The following is a 21,171-nucleotide window of genomic DNA, read 5'->3' as shown; positions in this document are numbered from 1 at the left end:
AGTCGCGCTCGGCCGCGCCCCCGTCGACCCCCTCCTGCCAGCCCGCCCACCTCCTGTCCCCGCAACAGGCTGGGGCCTGGGCGCCCGAGTTCCTGGTCGTGAGAGGGCACCAAGTCCCTCGTGCTGGCGAGGAGCAGGGGACGTTGCCGGCTCTGCCCGGAGACCTTCCCCCCCGCCAGCCTCTTTCCCTGTGAGAGGCAGGAATGAGATCAAAGGTCCCTAGGCCGGGATTCCAGCAGTGGGCCCCAAAGGTAAAACCTGCGGGCCCTGGCCCTTTTCTGTATTTTGGAAGATTCAGTTCCTGGACACGTTTGAGATCTCTTTTTTTGGGTGGCAGTTCCTCCTGTGTATATATTAAGTCGATTTTTATCTAGCTCTAACCTAAAGTAGGCTTGCCTAGTGGCTCAGAGGGTAAAGCGCCTGTCTGCAATGCAAGAGACCAAGGTTCCATCTCTGGGTTGGGAAGATCCCCTGGAGAAGGAAATGGCAGCCCACTCCAGCATTCTCGCCTGGAGAATCCCATGGACGGAGGAGCCTGGTAGGCTACAGTCCATGGGGTTGCAAAGAGTCAGACACAACTGAGCCACTTCACTTTTACTTTCATAACCTAAAGTGGATACACTTTGCCTATACTAGTGAAAGTGGAAGTCACTCAGACCTGACGGACTCTGTGTGACCCCATGAACTATACAGCCCATGGAATTCTCCAGGCCAGAATACTGGAGTGGGTAGCCGTTCCCTTCTCCAGGGGATCTTCCCAACCCAGGGATCAAACCTGGGTCTCCTGCATTGCAGGCAAATTCTTTACCAGCTGAACCACAAGGGAAGCCCTTCCATGTGTTAACCCCCCATGGAAAGTCAAAAGTATAGCGAGTTTTCCTTGGTACCCGCTGGTCCTGCCAACCGCAAGGTGGAGTCTCCTTGTGTGGGCTGGATCCTTCCCAGGCCCCTGGGGTCACTGGGTTTGTTCCAGGTTGAGCAGGAGTGCTGCTGCCACAAACGCAGGCATCTTTATAAAAGCAACATTAAAGCGGACACCAGCTCCGTTGAGTGGGTGCAGCCCCACACCCACCCAGCACAGGCCTTCTGCGCCCGGCTTACAGGTGAGGAAACCCTGGGCGCTGAAGTGGCTGGGGGGCACAGAGAGCTGAGACGCCAATGCCTGGGCTCTGGGGAAATGCAGCTTGTAGAGGAGGCCAAGACCTTCCCCCACCCTCCCAACCGTCCCTTTCCCGGGAAGCCCGGACTTCTTACACCCCGCAGGGACAAGGCTCTGGCTGGGGAACACCTTAGCCTCTTTAGTTTACAAAGCAGAGAAGGTTGGAGAAGGGAGGTGAGGACCTGCCGATGCACTCCTTTGGAACTACCACCCCGGTCGCGTCTTTTCCGCAGCCCCACCTTGGCACCCTAGTTTGCAGACTTCTGTTTTAGTTGTCGCCTTCCTGCGCCCTGGCTCTCATGCTCGTGGGTATTCTGGGCTCTCTGGCCATCAGCATGGTCCACCTTTCTGCTGAAGAAGATCCCACCCCGCTCCTCCTGAGGCCAAACAAAGAGCCTCTCCACCTCGTCCAGACCTTGCAGGGACTTGGATGGCGCGCATACAGAGGCCATCCCTGACCAGCCAGGCTGGCAAGGCTGCAGACAGAATGCCCAGGACCCTGGTCGTCGTCCTCTGGTCTCCCACTGACCAGAGGAGTCCCTCCCGGGAGTCTGGCGGGAGCCTGGCCAGCCCTGCGAACCAGGGTCTGATGCGCAGGCCTGCGTCCTGCCTCTTGCCTCTCCCTGTGCACTGGTCCTGCTTGCTCACTGACCCGCAGCAAACAGAGCTCATCCAAGTGACCTTCCCTGAGGCCGGAGAAGTCTCCAGGAAGCAGAGTCTGTAAGAGAAACGTGGCCAATGCTCACACTTGAGAACTTGGCCCCTGGGCTAACAACCCCTCGGGCCCAATGAAGAGTCCCCTCCCCAAGGCTTCTTGGGGAGGCTGGCCCTGAGCACCCCCACCTCCACCGGTTCCGTTCTCTCCCTCCCAAGGCTCTTGTAGCTTCAACATGAGCGGCTGGGCCTCCGTGTGCCTGGGACACAGACACTTAATCTCCCCTACAGGGGTTTCCTCGTCCGTCTAAGGAGGATATAAAAATAGGACCTGATCCTGCAGCTGCGGAAGGAGAAAGGCATGTGGGGGGCGAGCGGGCCCCCGGTCTGCCTCAGTTGTGGCACCCCTTTCTGGCCTGGCCTCTTACTTAGGCTGTGTATTGACCATCTGCACCCTCAGGGAGTGTGGCAGCTCCCTGAGAGCAGGGCTCCAGGCCCCCTACGCCCTACAAGAGATCCACCGTGTCGTGGCTGTGTGAACACCCTTTTCTGCACCTCTGAACCCCTCTCCAGGCTCCATCTGCGAAACTCAGAGCAGCCAGACCCCCAGCAGCCAAGGCAGCTGCCCCGTCAGCCCAACAGGAGCCCTGCAGACCTAAAACCGTGGCTTTGAAGCTCATACTTGGTCTTGATTAAGCCCTTGCTCAGGCCAGCCCAGAACTCAGACCCCAGTGGCTCCCTGCTGCGGTCTTCCCCCACCACACCCCTGGAGACCCCAGTCAGCGACGCTGTTGGTTTATAGTTGAGTCAACACACAAGCCTCTTAAAAGTTTAGTTATTGTGTGTCCTTCCCCCACAGACTGCAGAGGATCCAGAACAATTAAGGAAAGGGAATCTCGGTCTCCCCCTAGCACAGGCTGAGCCACGGGGGATGGGGGCAGGGGTGACTCATGCAGTCCCGTGCTGACCGTTTCGGGTGAGCCAGGTGCTGGGGTGGGAGCTTCACTTACGTCATTTCACCGACTCGCCGGTTTTAAGAGGTAGGGACTGACCAGGGATCAAGCCCAGGTCTGCGGCATTGCTCAGTAGTGTCCAACTCTTTGGGACCCCATGGACTATAGCCCACGAGGCTCCTCCGTCCATGGAATTTTCCAGGCAAGAGTACTGGAGTGAGTTGCCATTTCCTTCTCCAGAGGATCTTCCCCACCCAGGGATTGAACCCAGGTCTCCCACATTGCAAGCAGATGCTTTTACCCATCTGAGCCAAGATTCTTTTACCGTCTGAGCCGCATAGGGAAGCCCTCAAAATGGAGGCGCCGTGAGGTTAAATTACCAGCTTGAACATGGCTTGAACTCGGGAGGCGTGGGGTGGGGGTTCACATTTCACCCCCAAAATACGCTCCAGGAGCCTGCATCGTGGTGGGGGGATGAGGTGTGGGGGGGCAGCAGGCACCCCAAGTCCATTAGCGAGTTCTGTCAGAAAAGCGCGAGGAGCCCCCCGGGATGGGATGACCCTCGAGCGAGCCTTCTCACTTGTTCCCCCCACCCTCCAGTGGGAGGTCACTGGCCACATGAAGGGGCTGCAGAGAGTCGGTCGGGCGAGGAGTCTCAGTCTGCCCGTCTGTGAAACGGGTCAGTAAATGCCTGCCTCGTAGGGCTGCCGTGAGGGTAAACGCAGGAGGTGTTTTCATTCACGAGCTGGCACTGGCCGTGCATTTGTTCATTCGCCGCCCCCAACCCCCCCCTCCCCGAGGTGCCGGTGAGGGGACCATGCCCCACCCTCCCGATTCCTGGCTGCGCGCAGACAGGAGGGGACAAGACAAAGCACTGGCTGTTTCGGAGCTGACATGCTCCCAGGGGTGCACAGAGCATCATAAATAAGACATGCGAAGTGCCTGATGGTGCCTGATGCTGTGGAGGCAGCAAGGGAGCCAGGCAGCTGGGCTAGTGGGCTCGTGGCAGCTACATATGGGAACTAGAATTGTGGGTGATTTTACTTTTCTTCTTAACCGGTTTTCCCCACGGCAAACGGTCATTGCTAGGGTAAAAAATCTTCCTGCCAATGAGGCAGACGGAAGCGAGAGACGTGGGTTCAATCCCTGGGTCGGTAAGATCCCTGGAGGAGGACATGGCAACCTGCCCCAGTATTCTTGCCTGGAGAACCCCGTGGACAGAGGATTCTGGAGGGCCAGGGTCCATGGAGTCGCAGAGTCGGACACGACCGAGCGACTTACCATGCACGCAATGAAGGTTGAGTTTGTTTAGAGAAGCATTCATGTGGTACAAAGGAGAGAGGCCTGGCCTGCCCAGTGCTGCAGTCCCGGGGGCTTCTGGGATCCTCGCTGGGAGTTCAGGTGCCCAGGCATCCCCGGGGCTGTGATGGCTTACAGGACGATGCAGCCAGGCCGCCAGGCTTTATTTACACCCAGAGGAAAGCTTCCGCTTTGATGTCCTGAGACCCCACGGCCCCGTCTGTGTCCCCTCTCTATTTTCTCTGCTTTGGAGAAGGAACCTCAAGGCTATAAATTAAGTGTGTCTGCAGTGATTGAAGATGTAAAATGATTTTAAAAAGACTAACAAAAATATCTGGAAGTTTGGGGGTGGGAATCCTAGAACTGATAGAAATTTTTTTAAAATGTAGGCTACATGGAAATTTAAAACTCAGAGGAAGGGACAAATAACAGCTTAGACAAAGCTGAAGAGAGAATTAGTTCCCCAAAAGGTAGATCTGAGGAAACCAACCGTAATGAAGCTAGGGGAGCAAAGAAAATACTGTAGAAATTGGAAAACTCAGTTAGGAAAGAGGGGAGAGGCACCAAGTCATCCATCCAAAAGGAGCGTCAGGCAAAGAGAGTTAAGAAAGGGGGTGAAGGGATGTTTGAACGTCTAAGAGGTGAAACTTGGGGATTCCCGGGCAGTCCAGCGGCTAAAACTTCCCCTCCCAATGCAGGGGGTGCAGATTCGGTCCCCAGGCAGGGAGCGAGCATCCCACAGTGCCTTATGGCCAAAGAACCAGAACGTAAAACAGAAGCAATATTGTACCAAGATCAATAAAGACTTTAACAAAAATAAAAAGGTGAAACTTCAACAAAATAGATGGAAGAAATGAATCCTGGGATTCAGGAAGCCCAAGTCACAAATAGGATGAACTCAAGTGAATCCACACCTGAATGTGTCATTGAAAAACTGAAAAGCATCAGAAACGAGAGCTGAAAAGCAACCGGCTGCGGTGAAGTCAGCGGAAACGGCAGACGAGGCGGCTCCAAGGGCCCCGGAGCCCACAGACACCGGCAAGCCCATCAGAACTCACTGTATCTGAACTCTGGTAACCAAGCGGGAAAGCCGTAAGAGAGGGGTGGCTTCGTCTCAGTGACAGGAAACCTGCGTTGACCCACGAGCCGGCCAGCAAGCTAGTTGCACACGCCCTGCAGGGGCCACACAGCAGAGAACCCTGGCTTTGCAACATGAGTTCAGACAAGTCACCGGACAAGCAGCAGCAGCCTTGCACAGGTGTAGCATCAGCAAATTGCTGGACCAGGGAGAGTGTGGCTTCCAGAGTTCCACATTGTATCACTCAAGAGGTCCAGCTGTCAATGAGAATTATGAGGCCCAGAGAATGACAAGGAAGTATGGCCTACACACAGGAAAAGAACGCGAACAGGGTCAAGTATGCTTCAGTAGGAAGAAAGAAGACGTCCCCAGTGGTCCAGGGGTTGAGAGGCCGCCTGCCAGTGCAGGGGACACGGGCTCAATCCCTGCTCCGGGAAGATCATGCCTGCCCAGGCCTGAGCACCGCAGCTCCTGAACCCGAGTTCTGGAGCCCACACTTGGCCTGAGCACCCCAATCAAGAGGAGCCCCCGCTCCCCGCGGCCAGAGGAAGCCCCCGAGAGCAGCAATGAAGACTCAGCGCAGCCAAAAATGATAAAAATAAATTCAGAAAGAGGGGGGAGAAAGGAAGAAAGAAAGGGATTTCCCTAGTGGCTCAGTGCTTGCGACTCTGCTCCCATTGCAGGAGGCATGGGTTTGATCCCTGGTCAGGGAACCAAGATCCCACATGCCACGACTAAAGATCACGCACGGGCGGTGGAGATGGAGACTCCCACCTGCTGCAACTGAGACCCATTGCAGCCAAAGGAATTAATCAATTTAAAAAATAAAAGTGTCACTGTTTAAAAAAAGTGTGTGCTACTTGTGTGCTATTTATAATAGCCTCAAAGTGAAAACAACCCAAGTGTCCACCAGGCAATGAGTGATAATTGGAATATGGTATGTCCACACGACGGATTATTATTTAGCCCTGAAAAGGAGCCAAGTACTGATACACGCTACAACAGATAAACTCAGAAGCCGTTGTACTAAGTGAAGGAGGCAGAAAGAAAAGATCACTTCTTGTAGATTCTAGTTGATAGGAACTATCCATCGTAGGTGAATCCGCAGAGACAGAAAGAAAGTAGGTTAGGGGTCGCCGTGGACTGGTGAGGGGGGAGGGGAGTGACTGTTTACTGGGTGGGGGGCTCTTCGGGGTAATGAGCAGGCACCTGGATTAGGTAGAGGTCATTCACTCCAGGGCTTCCTCGGTGGCTCAGAGGTAAAAAATCAGCCTGCAGGAATTCCAGGAGGCCCAGGTTCAATCCCTGGGTGGGGACGATCCTCTGGAAGCGGGCGTGGCAACCCACTCCAGTATCTTTGCCTGGAGAATCCCGGGGACAGAGGAGCCTGCCGGGCGACAATCCATAGGATTGCAAAGAGTTGGACACAACGGAAGCGACTGAGCACGCTCCCATGCACACTTTCACTTTAAAGTGGTTAAGATGGTGAATTTTACCCTAACAGTAAGAATATTTGAAAGCTACTGGCGGACCCTTGTTTGGATGGCTGGCTGACAGGGTGGATGCAGAAAGGGCCAGGGCATCTCGACCCACGGGAGATGCCTCTGGTCTGGAGCCTAGCTCTTTGGAAGCCAGGGGGCCCTGGAGAGGAGGAGGAGGAGGAGGGCAGGGTGCAGGGAGCAGTCCGATAAAAGAGACAGCAGCTGGTGGGAAGGAAGGCTCACCTATGGAGGACCAGGGCAGGGCTCCCGGCGGTGGTGCTGGAGACGCTGGAGAGCTGCCTACAGAGGGCCCAGCGGTCAATGTCTTGCTGCTCACGGGGCAGAGGCTTGTGCAGACCGACACGAGAGCCCTCGGCACGACAGGCCTCGCTCAGACCACGCACAGTGAGAGGACGCTGAACCCAGAGGGCCGGAGGCCACTGCGAGCGACGGTGAGCCAGGGAATTAACTCGTGGGTGACCGCCGCTGAATGCAGACTGCCCACAGGGCGGACGGCGGGTTGACCTCAAGTGCCCGTGCTTCCCCTGCGCGGGGCATACAGTGCCTTAGTCCTGCCATCTGCAGGAGCGCCCCAGTCCACCCAGCCCTGACCGCATTCCCCAGACTCTGTTCCCACAGCAGAGAAGGAAAGCCCAGTTTTGTCTAAGGGGTGGTGTTTGGGCTTCTCTCCCTGGGGGCTGATGTGATCCCGAGTCATCTAACGAGAGGGCTTTGGGGGCGGCAGGGGGACGAGACCAGAGCGTTCTGAGTTCTCTCCACGTTCAGGAGGATGGAAGAGGGCCACTTTCACCTTCAAGAAAGTCGGTCTTCAAAATGCCAAGCGTGACCGCCAAAATAATAGCAGCAAGGTGGGCAGCTCACAGACCATCACCTTACAAGGAGAGCAGTGCTTCTCCAGCGCATGCGTGCACACCCCGCACGCTGCCTGGGCAGGAGGTTGGGGCAGGGAAGGGGATTCGGAGTGGTGTTCCCTGGACATTGGCTCTCGATCAGCAGCATGTGCGACCCTGGAGAGCAGGCATGAGTTTTGGAGCTGCCCAGATCTGAGTTTGAATCCTAGCTGCCCCCTGAGTCACGGTTTCCTTGTGTGGGAGGGCGGCGTGGAAATAGAGCTGACATCACGGGGGGTTCCAGGGTAATGAGAGGTGCCTGCGTATAGAGGAGCAGGGCCTGGGCTGGGGTGCCCCGGCCACAGCCCCGCGGAGCGAGCTTAGGACTGAGCAGCGGGATCTGGGAGATGGCAGGTGAAGGGCAGGTTCCTGGGACACCACTGTCCCCCAAACACCCCAACAGGGAGTGGTGTCACCCTAGATTCCTGCGACCTACCTCCAATTGGCCTCCGAGCCCCGTGGAGTCTGCCTCATGACTTTCACTCCGGGATGTCTTGCTGCCATGTAGCTTCTCAGTCGTGTCCGACTCTTTACAGCCCATGGACTGCAGCCCACCAGGCTCCTCTGTCCATGGGATTTTCAGGCGAGATACTGCAGTGGCTTGGCATTCCCTTATCGAGGATGTCTGGTCCCTCCTTTTTCTGGTGCAATTGCAGCAGCCTCTGGCTTCCACCGAGCCCCTGGAGGGTCACCTCATTGCCACTGCCGGCTCCTCAAAGCCCTGCAGTGCCTACAGCCTGGCCTGCAGGTCCCACGGGCTCCAGCCCACCTCATCGTGGGCACACTGGCTGCCTCCCAGCCCCTTGGCGTGCCAAGCTCCTTCGCGCCGCAGGGCCTTTGCATAAGCTGTTTGCTCTGCTGGGAATCTCCTCCTCCCCCCTGCCTCGCTTTCCCCGGCTCCTGCTGCCAACCTCCAGGCTCTGAGGGCCCCCGTCCTCAGGAAGCCTGCCTGACCTGCCTCACTCCCGGCATTTCTCACGCATACAGCTGTGCCCGCCCACTGCAGGGCTTGCCCCACTGTGGGGCACAGTCCTTTTTTGGACCCTGTGTTGCTCCCAAAGGCTGTGGCACTGAGGCTGTTTCAGTCCACCCACACATCCCCGGTGCTTGGCATGGGTGAGTTCTCAGCCTTTGGGCATGGGTGCTGGGCAGGGCTCGGTGCACAACCCTTGCCAAACAGCTGCAGGGAGACCCCAGAAGCAAATGAAGTTACTGAGGTGGCCGCTCGGTGTGGGGCTGCTTTAATTGTAAAAGCTGTTCATTTCAGGAAGAGACTTTTAAAACTCTTCAAGTTGACCTCGTAAGTCTGGCCCAAGTAGCCAGTCGCGCCTTTTCTTTTTTAATTTACTTTATTGAGGTACACGCCTGAGCGACTGGACTGAACTGAACTGAACTGAATGGTTGATTTACATGTTGTGTCACAACATTGTAACACAGTTTATATCGTGTTACAATTTACACCAGTCCAGCAGCAGTCCTAAAGGAAATCAGTCCTGGGTGTTCACCAGAAGGACTGATGCTGAAGCTGAAACTCCAATACTTTGGCCACCTCATGCGACGAGTTGACTCACTGGAAAAGACTCTGATGCTGGGAGGGATTGGGGGCGGGCAGAGAAGGGGACGACAGAGGATGAGATGGCTGGATGGCATCACCGACTCTTTGGACATGAGTCTGAGTGAGCTCCGGGAGTTGGTGATGGACAGGGAGGCCTGGCGTGCTGCGGTCCATGGGGTCGCACGTGTCAGTTCAGACACAACTGAGCGACTGGACTGAACAACTTACAGCAACAAACTGCTTCAGCTGTGTGTGTACATATTCCTGTCTTTCATGCCCTTTCCCACTGTGGTTTAGCACAGGATATTGAGTACCATTCCCTGTGCTATGTACTAGGGCCCTGGGGCTTATCCTCTGGAAGGAACGGTTTGCATCCACTGACCCCAGCCTCCCAGCCCGGCCCTCTCCCTCAGCAGCCGCTAGTCTGTTCTGTGTGTCTGTGAGTCTATTTCTGTTTCGTAGGTTAAGCTCATTTGTGTCATATTTTAGATTCCACATATGCGTGAGATCGTATTAAAATACTTGTCTGACTTTCTTCACTTTGTCTGGTGATCTCCAGGTCCATCCATGTTGCTGCAAACAGCACTATTTTACTCTGTTTTTATGGCTGAATAGTAGTTCATCGTATATATGTACCACAGCTCTTTCTTTTGCGCTCTGCCGTGTGGCTTGTGGGACCTCAGGCCCCCAGCCAGGGACTGAACGCGGGCCACGGCCGTGAAAGCCGGGAACCCTACACGCCAGGCCGCCCGGGGCCTCCCTCCCGCGTCTTCATCTGTCCTCTGTGGGTGAGCGTGTAGCTTGCTCCCGTGTCTTGGCTGTTGCTGACACTGCTGCGGTGAACGCCTGGGTGCGGGTAACTTTCTGAATGACGCTTGCTCCTGCTTTTTCTTAAGCAGCAAGATGAACGGCTGTCGGTCTCTCTACAGTTCCCCTCCAGCTCCACGCGTCTCTGCATTTGCGGGGCATGGGCAGTGCTGCCCAGCGGAACCTTCTCTGCAACAGCGGGAGGGTTGGCATCGTCCTCCTAAAAGCTTCGGGACAGAATGAAAGTAAGCATGGGGGGCAGAAGGTGAAGGGGCCCTGTGCCTGCCTCTCTTTCCGGGAGCTGGGGTGCTCCCTCTGACCCGCACTCCACGGGCGGCCAGACCGCCGGGTCGGGACGTCTCCACCCGCGGAACCTGCACTGCCATCCCGGCTCTGGTGCCGCTGCTGACCCACTGCACAGGCGAGCCGCCGAGGCTAGCGCTGCGCTGCGTTGGTAGGTGTCAGCGCCGGGCTGGCTGCCCCACCCGAGATCCGCACACAGCATAGGCATCCGCAGGGGCTGTGGGGGCATGGGGACCCCAGGTCAATAAGCAGGACAGAGAGCGGGGCAGGGAGGGTGGGCAGCGCACGGTTGCAGTGACCACAGAGCCTGGCAGAGGGAACCCCAGCCCCGCCGGTCTGCCCAGTGCCCGTGGGCGGGCAGGGCGGCCATTCCACCCAGGCACAGACTGAGAGCCGGAGCAGGGTGGCCGCCTGCCCCTGGTGTCCAGCGCCTCTGCCCCGCGGTGATCCTGCTGGCCAAACAGGGGTCACACTCACGTTCTCTTTAAAAATAAGCTTACGTTTCGGGATGGCATCAGATTTACAGAGACGTTCTGATGGTGCAGAGAGTGGCGACCCTTCTCCTAGTTACCCCTCCCTCCTGCCTTACGCAGCTCGAAGCACCACCCCACCCAACAAAGCCACAGGTGTGCCCTTGGCACAGGCTGGCCTCGGCCCCCTTCAGAACCCCCGGAGGCCCCCTGGACTCCAGCCGTCAGCCTCCTCCCGGGCGGGAGACGGTTTCCAGCCTGCCCCTGTTTCTCGTGACCAGCAGTTGGAGACTCTCTGGCTGGCAAGGTGTTTCGCAGACAGTCTGGGCTGTGCTGCTGTTTCCTCGTGATGAGTCGGGGGTTACGGGTTTTGAAAAGAGCCCACAGGGTGGAGAGCTGTCTCGTCCCATCTGTCCTGTTCAATGCCGTCTGTCGCGCCCTCAGGCTGTGTCTTTCTAAGCACATCACAAAGCACTTTCCACCCTGAGGGGCAGAGGGCTAACCGTCTGGTGCTGGGGCAGGTAGTGACTGCACAGACGCTCCGGGCTGCTGTCTGCCCTCTCCCGGTCATCCAGGCTGCTCTTTCGATCCGTGTGGGCTCACGCACGTCTGTCTAACGCTGTCTGCATCATAAGCTGATGCTGTGTCGCTTACTTGTCGATTCGCTCAAGCTGCTCCAGCTCTGGGCTGTAGTCCGCCAGGCCCTTCTGTCCATGGGATTTTCCGGGCAAGAATACTGAAGTGGGAGGCCATTTCCTTCTTCAGGGAATCCTACCGACCCAGGGACCAAACCTCTGTCTCCTGCGCTGGCAGGTGGATTCTTCACCACTGAGCCACCAGGGAAGGCCCTGCAGACATTGCAGTCCTTCCAAAATTGTCGCAAGGTCTTTCCTGATTGGTCACTTGCCTCTACTGCCTGACAAACAGTGTGACGTAAATAACTGGAATGTCGCTGTAACTCCCTGGTTCATCATTTGGGTGGGCAGGGCAGTCTTTGGTGGCAGATGCACCACTTTGAGGCTGAGATTAAAGGCGTGCATGAATGGGACGTATGGTCAAGCAGCAAATGTATGTTGAAAGGGACGTCCTTCTCCAAACAATGTTTCTCTAAGCGGCGGAAAAATCAGCCCTGGAAAACGGCCTGTGTAACTCGGGCTTTGGGGTTATTCTTGTTCACGCAGGAGGGGAGCCCTTGACTGTGTTTCTCAGGGCCCTTGGGTTCTCTGAATGACAAACAGGGAGACGCTTCAGGTTCGTGCCACCGGACGCATCGCCTCCAAACAAGAGTCAGCCTGTCCTTTCCTCCCTTAGAGCCTGGCCTCTGCGTTTCCTCCTTTCGGACGGACCTCTGGTCTGGCATCGACGTCCAGTACAGTCCTGGCTCACGCACAGTGGAAAGCCTGCTGCAGTCCATATGCGCTTTCTCAGTAATTCCGCAGAGCATCTCAGGAAATTCCCAGGCAGCGACTGTAAACGCATTCACTTCCTTTTACGTCAGGAAGGTCGACTCTAGCCCTGAACTGGTGACAGCAGCCGTGGCCTTAAAGACTCCGCCCTCTTCTTCACCGTGTTTCTTCAGGTCTTCGTGCAGGCTTTTCGCTCTCTCTTGACTCAGCACGAAGCTGAGCAGGACTTGACGCTGCTGCTGATCCGGCCTCCACCCCTGGGAAGTGTCGGCCCCTCCTCATCGCTTTCCCGCGCTTCCGGACGGTTGTCGACGTCGCCAGCGCAGCGGGCTTCGCGTGCTCCGCGGTCCGGCCCGTGTTCTTCAGCGTCACGCCAGTGGCTGTGATCCGAGTTCTGAGGCTGAGTGGCGTCGCCCCTCTGTTTGCCTCACTCCGCTCTCTCGGTTATTTTCACTTTTGTTTCCATTGGCGTCTCTCAGCACTTTGCAGCAGTTCCGGCATCACCACCGCTGCTTTTATGCTTTTGCTTCCAGACATCCTGGGCCGGAAACAAAGACCCTGCGCTGCTGTGTGCCACACAGTGCGGCGCAGAAAGCGCCCAAAGCACAGCCACTCGCAGAGAAGGCGGGCAGGTGACGTACGATGCCACACACTGAACCGACTGCCGTGGCTGGACACGAGAGCAGACGCTCACACCGTTCAGAGGTCTCGACTGGAACGTTCGTTTGTAAAGATTCCGCCCGCAATGCGGGAGACCTGGGTTTGATCCCTGGGTTGGGAAGATCCCCTAGAGGAGGGAATGGGTGGCCTGGAGAAGTCCATGGACAGAGAAGCCCGACAGGCTACAGACCATGGGGTCGCAAAGAGTCGGACACGATTGAGTGACTTTTCACTTCCACTTACTGTATTCTGTTCATCCATCCATCCAACATTGATTGACTACAAGGCAGGCATGGGGACGTTGGTAGGCCCTAAGCCTATCTCTACATTTCTCTCCTAAAGCAGACTCGGGGTACCCTGACTCCTAGTCCGAGATGAGCAAGCTCAGGGCACACTGTCTCCTAGTTCGAGGTGAGGGAGCTCAGGGCACACTGTCTCCTAGTCCGAGATGAGCGAGCCACACTTTGAGAGGCCTGATTGTTGGTTCCCACCGAATCTAGATGGCTTCTGCTTCTGGGAAGATGGAATGCCACGGGGGTGAGCTCCCTGGTGTTCCCTTTTCCCTCCTATAGCTGAGAAGCCAGCAACCTGGGAAGAAACAATTGTCCCAGACACAAAAGTCCAACAAAAACCTGCTCTGTTGAGCAGAAGGACCACAAAAGCGAGACAGAAAACTTTTAGACAGTAACAACTCTTCTGCAGCCCAGCACTCCAGAGGCACTGCGGTTCCACCCCACTCAGGCTAGCAAAAGCTGGGTGGGAGGACGACTTCTACCCTCCCTGGGCTGTGTGGAGCATCTAACCCTGCACCCACAGCCCCCTACACTGCTGGTGCCGTGTCAGAAAAGGACAGTTAAGGAGCGAGGAGCTTCACCTCTGCTGGGTGGGAACATCCAGTGGCCACAGTGGCCCTGGAGGCCACACTGGGGGCAATGATGAGACATTCCTACCCCTTCCAACTGGGGAGGTATCGGTCGAAGCCCACTAGGGGGCTGGAACCCCTTTCCTCCCTGGCATTAACAAGGACCCCTGCCTTTGGTGAGGGCTGGACTTCTAGCCCCACTTGGCAGCCACAAGGAGGCAGTGCCCCTTACCTCATTTCCTTGCTGGACCAGTGTCAGAGGAAGCTAGTGAAAACAGGCTCAAGATAGATCCCAAACTTCATAGCATAATACCTAAAATGTCCAGCTTCAGTTAAAAAATCACTGGTCATATCTAGAGCCAGAGAGATCTCAGACTAAATGAAAAAAAACATAGTCGATAGGTGCCAACATCGAAACGACAGAGATCTTAAAATTATTCAACAAGTGTTTTAAATCTGCTAACAAAAAGGCTGTATTGAATAACTGTGAACAATCCTAAAACAAGCAAAGAAAAAGTCTCAGTAAAGAAAGAGAATACGTAAAGAAGAACCAAATGGGAATTTCAGGATTGAAAAACACAATAGCTGAAAATTAAAGCTCAGTGGATGGGCTCCACATCAGAGGAGATGGGAGAGGGGAGAAAAGGAAAAGCGAACAATAGGAAACATCCATGCTGAACAGTGGAGAGAAAATAGGCCGGAAAAGAAAAAAAAAGAGAGAGCCTTAGGGACCCATGAGACTCTAACAAAAGATCCAACATTCACGACACTGGAGGCTTGGGGTGGGGGTAGAGAGAGCACAGAGGCAGAAAAGCACCCAAAGAAAAAACATGACAGACAACCCCCAAATCCAGAAAAAGATACAAGCCTACCCGGAGATTCAAGAAGCCGAGTGAACCAAAAATAGATTAAATGAAAATAAACCCACACCAAGACATGTCATAGTCAAGCTGCCAAATATTGAAGACAAAGAAAGAAACTCTTTAGAGTAGGTGGATAGAGAAAATGCTTATCAAAAAACATTGAAAGGCAATTGAATGACGTCAGATTTCTCATTCAAAAGTATGGAGGCTGGAAGGAAATGGGATAACACTTTTAGAGTGAAAGAAGAAAATCCAGCACAAAAGACCCTTCGAGAAGGATAAAGACCTTCTCAGACAAAGGAAAACTGAAAGAGTTTATGACCAGCAGACACGCTTTAAGAGAGATTCTCAGAGGGAGGGAAATGAAGCAAGAGGGGAATTTGAAATGCTAAGAATGGAGAAGGCGAGTTGGGAACTGCAAATACCTAGGAAAATAGGCTATTTTTGTTCTTTTAAGTTTTAAAACGTAGATGCGATGGTTGAGGGAAAAATCATTACATTTTCTCACGGGAGTTTCCAGTGTGTTTGGATCTAACACATGGCAACGGCAGCACAATGGCAAATGGGTGCAGGGACCAATAAGCTGGCGGGGTCTCCATACTCTGCTTGAAGTGGCAGAGGAGTATGGTGCAGACTGTGGGATAAACTCAGAGACATACTTATTTCAACCACCAGGGAATCCGCTAAAATCTACACACACAAAACACATGGGCAGAAAATCCAGTCGATAAAGTAAAATGGAACACTGAAAACTCTTAAGATACTTTTCAAAAAAGCATGGAAAGAGACAAAAATCAGGCAGAGTGGAGGGACATGGGCTCACCTTCTTCTGCGAGAGCGCCAGAGTCGCAGCAAACTGTTGAACAGCCATCGTCAAGAGAGTGCCTGAACCCACTCAAAGAGACGCCTCGTACCCAAAAGCAGAGAAGCTGCAACAAGGTGGTACGGGGGACAAAATCATGATGAAATCAAATCCCTGACCCACCAGGGAAAGTGAAAGTCATCAGTCGTGTCCGACTCTTTGTGACCCCATGGACCACACAGTCCATGGAATTCTCCAGGCCAGAATGCTGGAGTGGGTAGCCTTTCCCTTCTCCAGGGGATCTTCCAACCCAGGGATCGAACCCAGGTCTCTCACACTGCAGGCAGATTCTTTACCAACTGAGCCACCAGGGAAGCCTGAACTACTAGGTAGGTGACTCACAAACTGGAGAAAAGTAACATAAAGAAGTTCTCCCACTGTTGTGAAGGTTCTGAGCCCCACATCGAGCTTTCCAGCTTGGGGATGTGGCAAAGACACTGGGAATCCCCAGGGAATCTGACTGTGAAGGCCAGTGGGATTGATTATAGGACTTCCACGGGACTGAGGGAAACAGACTCCACTCATAGGTCGCAAACAAAATCTTGCACATATCAGGACCCAGGGGAAAGGAGCAGTGCCCCCGGGAGATTGAACCAGTTCTACCTCACAGTGCTGGAGAGCCTCCTGTGGAGCTGTGGGCTGGCAGGGGCTCACTGCAGGGATGGGACGGGGCAGCAGCAGTCCTGGGAGGTTCTCCTTGGCATGAACCCTCTTGGAGGTTGCCACGAAACCTACTATAGAGCCTGCAGACTCTAGGGCTGGGTCGCCTCAGGCCAGACCACTAACAGGGAGGGAGTGAGCCCCATCCAGGCAGCAAATTGGATTAAAGTCTTACTGAGTGTGGCCCTGCCCACCAGAGCAAGACCCAGTTTTCCCCACTGCCAGTCCCTCCCATCAGGAAGCTTACACAGCCTCTTACCTTCATCCACCAGAGGACAGTCAGAAGAACTAGAATCCGGCACGAAAACCACATCACAGAAAGTTAACCAAAATGAAAAGGGAGAGGATTATGTCACAGACGAAGGGACAAGATAAAATTTGAGGAAAACAACTAAATAAAGCGGAAATGGGCAACATTCCAGAAAAAGAATTCAGAATAATGAGTGAAGATGGTCCAGGATCTCAGAAAAAGAATGGAGAATATACAAGAAATGTTAACCAAAGACCTAAAGAACAAACAAACAGAGATGAGCAATGCACTGCTGAGTTGCTCAGTTCAGTTCAGTTCAGTTCAGTCGCTCAGTCATGTCCGACTCTCTGCAACCCCATGAATCACAGCACGCCAGGCCTCCCTGTTCATCACCAACTCCCGGAGTTCACTCAAACTCATGTCCATCGAGCTGGTGATGCCATCCAGCCATCTCATTCTCTGTTGTCCCCATCTCCTCCCGCCCCCAATCCCTCCCAGCATCAGAGTCTTTTCCAGTGAGTCAACTCGTCACATGAGGTGGCCAAAGTATTGGAGTTTCAGTTTTAGCATCAGTCCTTCCAATGAATACCCAGGATTGATCTCCTCTAGAATGGACTGGTTGGATCTCCTTGCAGTCCAAGGGACTCTCAAGAGTCTTCTCCAGTACCACAGTTCAAAAGCATCAATTCTTTGGCGATCAGCTTTCTTCACAGTCCAACTCTCACATCCATACATGACCACGGGAAAAACCATAGCCTTGACCAGACGGACCTTGGTTGGCAAAGTAATGTCTCTGCTTTTTAATATGCTATCTAGGTTGGTCATAACTTTCCTTCCAAGGAGTAAGCATCTTTTAATTTCATGGCTGCAATCAGCATCTGCAGTGATTTTGGAGCCCAAAAAAATAAAGTCTGACACTGCTTCCACTGTTTCCCCATCTATTTCCCATGAAGTGATGGGACCAGATGCCATGATCTTTGCTTTCTGAATGTTGTACTTCAAGCTAACCTTTTCACTCTCCTCTTTCACTTTCATCAAGAGGCTTTTGAGTTCCTCTTCACTTTCTGCCATGAGGGTGGTGTCATCTGCATATCTGAGGTTATTGATATTTCTCCCGGCAATCTTGATTCCAGTTTGTGCTTCTTCCAGCCCAGCGTTTCTCATGATGTACTCTGCGTATAAGTTAAATACACAGGGTGACAATATACAACCTTGACGTACTCCTTTTCCTCTTTGGAACCAGTCTGTTGTTCCATGTCCAGTTCTAACTGTTGCTTCCTGACCTGCATACAGGTTTCTCAAGAGGCAGGTCAGGTGGTCTGGTATTCCCATCTCTTTCAGAATTTTCCACAGTTTATTGTGATTCTTTGCAGCCAAAGATGGAGAAGCTCTATACAGTTCACAAAAACAAGACCAGGAGCTGACTGTGGCTCAGATCATGAACTCCTTATTGCCAAATTCAGACTGAAATTGAAGAAAGGAGGGAAAACCACTAGACCATTCAGATATGACCTAAATCAAATCCCTTATGATTATACAGTGGAAGTGAGAAATAGATTTAAGGGACTAGATCTGATAGATAGAGTGCCTGATGAACTCGGGACGGAGGTTCGTGACATTGTACAGGAGACAGGGACCAAGACCATCCCCATGGAAAAGAAATGCAAACAAGCAAAATGGCTGTCTGAGGAGGCCTTACAAATAGCTGTGAAAAGAAGAGAAGCGAAAAGCAAAGGAGAAAAGGAAAGATATAAGCATCTGAATGCAGAGTTCCAAAGAATAGCAAGGAGAGAGAGATAAGAAAGCCTTCCTCAGCGATCAATGCAAAGAAATAGAGGAAAACAACAGAATAGGAAAAACAAGAGATCTCTTCAAGAAAATTAGAGATATCAAGGGAACATTTCATGCAAAGATGGGCTTGATAAAGGACAGAAATGGTATGGACCTAACAGAAGCAGAAGATATTAAGCAGAGGTGGCAAGAATACACAGAAAAACTGTACAAAAAAGATAATCACGATGGTGAAATCACTCACCTAGAGGCAGCCATCTTGGAATGTGAAGTCAAGTGGGCCTTAGAAAGCATCACTACGAACAAAGCTAGTGGAGGTGATGGAATTCCAGTTGAGCTATTTCAAATCCTGAAAGATGATGCTGTGAAAGTGCTGCACTCAATATGCCAGCAAATTTGGAAAACTCAGCAGTGGCCACAGGACTGGAAAAGGTCAGTCTTCATTCCAATCCCAAAGAAAGGCAATGCCAAAGAATGTTCAAACTACCGCACAATTGCACTCATCTCACACGCTAGTAAAGTCATGCTCAAAATTCTCCAAGCCAGGCTTCAGCAATACGTGAACCGTGAACTTCCAGATGTTCAAGCAGGTTTTAGAAAAGGCAGAGGACCCAGAGATCAAATTGCCAACATCCGCTGGATCATGGAGAAAGCAAGAGAGTTCCAGAAAAACATCTATTTCTGCTGAGTTGCCCAGTCGTGTCCAAACAATACACGCTGGGGGCCAGGCAGCCGCCTCAAGCTCATAGTGGCTCTGTTCACATGGCAGCCCTGCGAGGCGAGTCCGGCCCCATTTTCAGGAGAGGAGGCAGAGCCCACAGGGTGGTTGTCCAGGCTATTGTGGGCAGCCCAGCCAGCCTCTGGGGCCATGGCCTGCGCCTGGAGCCCTGCTCTCAGCCCCATTCCTGCTCCTGCGCCTGGAGCCCTGCTCTCAGCCCCGTTCCCGCTGCTGCCCTGGAGGCTTCGTTTCTGTCATGCTTTTGTCTTCTGGACCTTCTTCGGGCCTGGAGTGACCCCAGGTGTGAGGGCTGCAGGCTGGCCTCCCTGCCTTGAGCTGCAGGAGGCTCTGAGCTCGCCCCCTTCTGCCTCCTATGCCCCGGCTCTCCGCAGCTTGTGGGCAGGCCCTACTCACTGCTGTAGCATCACTCCTTTGCTCCTCCACGTCACCGGCCTTTATGTGGCCTGTTCTTCACACCGTGCCCCCTTTGCCCCCTGGCTCCCAAGCCTGCATCCTGTTTGCAGGGCAGCCCCTGCCCTTGGGTACCTCTGGTCCCACGCCATCTGGAGAGGCCTCCTTGACTTTCCACCAACCCACAAGAAGCCTATTCTAGAATCCGGAACCACGTTCTGGGACCAGTGGCCTGCGGGTCTGGCCTGGAGGCCTGGCTCCTCAAAGCAGGGGCCCTATGGGGCCAGCTTCATGTCCATGGCTCCTGGCAGCACAGGGTACGTGATCCATTTCAGAGGTGCTGGTGGGTGAGAGGGGCCAGGGAATGCTCTGGATGGAGGGGAGATGTTTGGTGGCCTCGCTGAGCCGTGTGTCAGTCTCCTATTGTGGAGACGAACAAGACCCGTTATCACTCTGCTTAATCGCAAAGGACATCAACTGGTAGAATTTCAGGGGCATAAAAGGGAAACCGAAGGATGCTACCTCGTCCCCTCGCCCCAGGCGGCCCTCTCAGGCGAGCGTCTGCCAGAGCCGGGGCCCAGCCTTCCTCAGACTCTCCTCGCACAGCTCTGTGCTGTCTTGGGCAGGCTCTCTTTCTGCACGTGCGTGGCTGTCCCCCAGGCACGACGCCCCAGCTACCTCATTCCTTTGGAGTCTACAGAATGTTCCAGGAAGCAGTGTACTCTGGAGAACACTCTTGAGAGTCCCTTGGACAGCAAGGAGGTCAAATCAGTCCATCCTAAAAGAAATCAGCCCTGAATATTCATCGGAAAGACTGATGCTGAAGCTGAAGTTCAAATACTTTGGCCACCTGATGCGAAGAGCCGACTTATTGGAAAAGACTCTGATGCTGGAAAACGTTGAGGGCAGGAGGAGAAGGGGACGACAGAGGATGAGATGGCATCACTGACTCACTGGACACGAGTTTGAGCAAACTCCAGGGGATGGGGAAGGATAGGGAAGCCTGGCGTGCTGCAGTCCACAGGGTCGCAGAGTCGGACACAGTTTAGCAAGTGAACAACAATGTGACTGATCTGCCTATTCCCTCAGATGGATGTTTATGTTGCCTCCAAGTAGTTCACCATTGTAAACAACGTTGCTGGGGGACTTCCTTGGCGGCCCAGTGGTTAGGACTCTGCACTTCTGCTGCAGAGGGCTCAGGCTGGATCCCCGGTCAGAGAACTAAGGTCTTGGAAGCTACGCGGCCAAAACAGGAAAAAAAAAAAGAAATGTTGTTGTCAACATTCTCTGGCAGCCTGCGTCTCCCGCAGCTGTTTCGGGGAGAACGATTCCCGGAAGGGGTCTGTGCACCCATATGGCACCGAGGTCCATCCTTCGCTGGGGCTTAGGCATCACTGCTTCTCTTATTAAAACGGCACCCGTACCCTTGCAGTCCCTCCTCCTTGGTCCCCAGACAGCTTCTACGTAAGTTACGGTCTGGGATTAGAACTAGCCAGAACATCCACACCCCACTTCCTCTGCCCCAGACAGAAGCAGACGGCCCCAATTTCCAGCCCGCACCAACTTCCCAGAGCAAGCCCACAGCTGGGGAACGCCTGTCCCGTCTGCTGGGGGCTGGAAGCTCTTGCAAAGGGTCTGGGCGTGGCCAGGCGGCCCTCCCTGCCTCTGGTTTCATCCCTGAGGCCAGGCTCACAGAAGACAGGCGTGAGGAAACGCAGAGGCTGGCCAGTCTTGTCCAGGTCCCTGGTCCCTGCAAATGCCAGGCCCTTAGCTGTTTGCTGGGGCATTTAAAGACCCTGAGGATGGAGGCAAGCAGGCTCCCTGGGAGAGCGGCTGCAGCAAGACCGCCTGGGCACAGACTTTGGCCCCTGGTTTCCCCTGTGTCAGCTTTTCTATTTTAGGCCGGTTGCTCCTCGTCAGGGAATTCTCAGCGAGCCGTGGGAAACCCAGCGAGGCGGGTGCTGGGTCTGCCTGGCTTCCACGCGCCTTGCCGCGGCCCTGGGTCCCCTCCAGCCCCC

The sequence above is a fragment of the Moschus berezovskii genome, chromosome 11, assembly GCF_049115385.1.
Source record: "Moschus berezovskii isolate FMDL1 chromosome 11, NW_MosBer_1.0, whole genome shotgun sequence".
Lineage (NCBI taxonomy): Eukaryota > Metazoa > Chordata > Mammalia > Artiodactyla > Moschidae > Moschus > Moschus berezovskii.
This window is presented reverse-complemented; position numbering follows the sequence as displayed.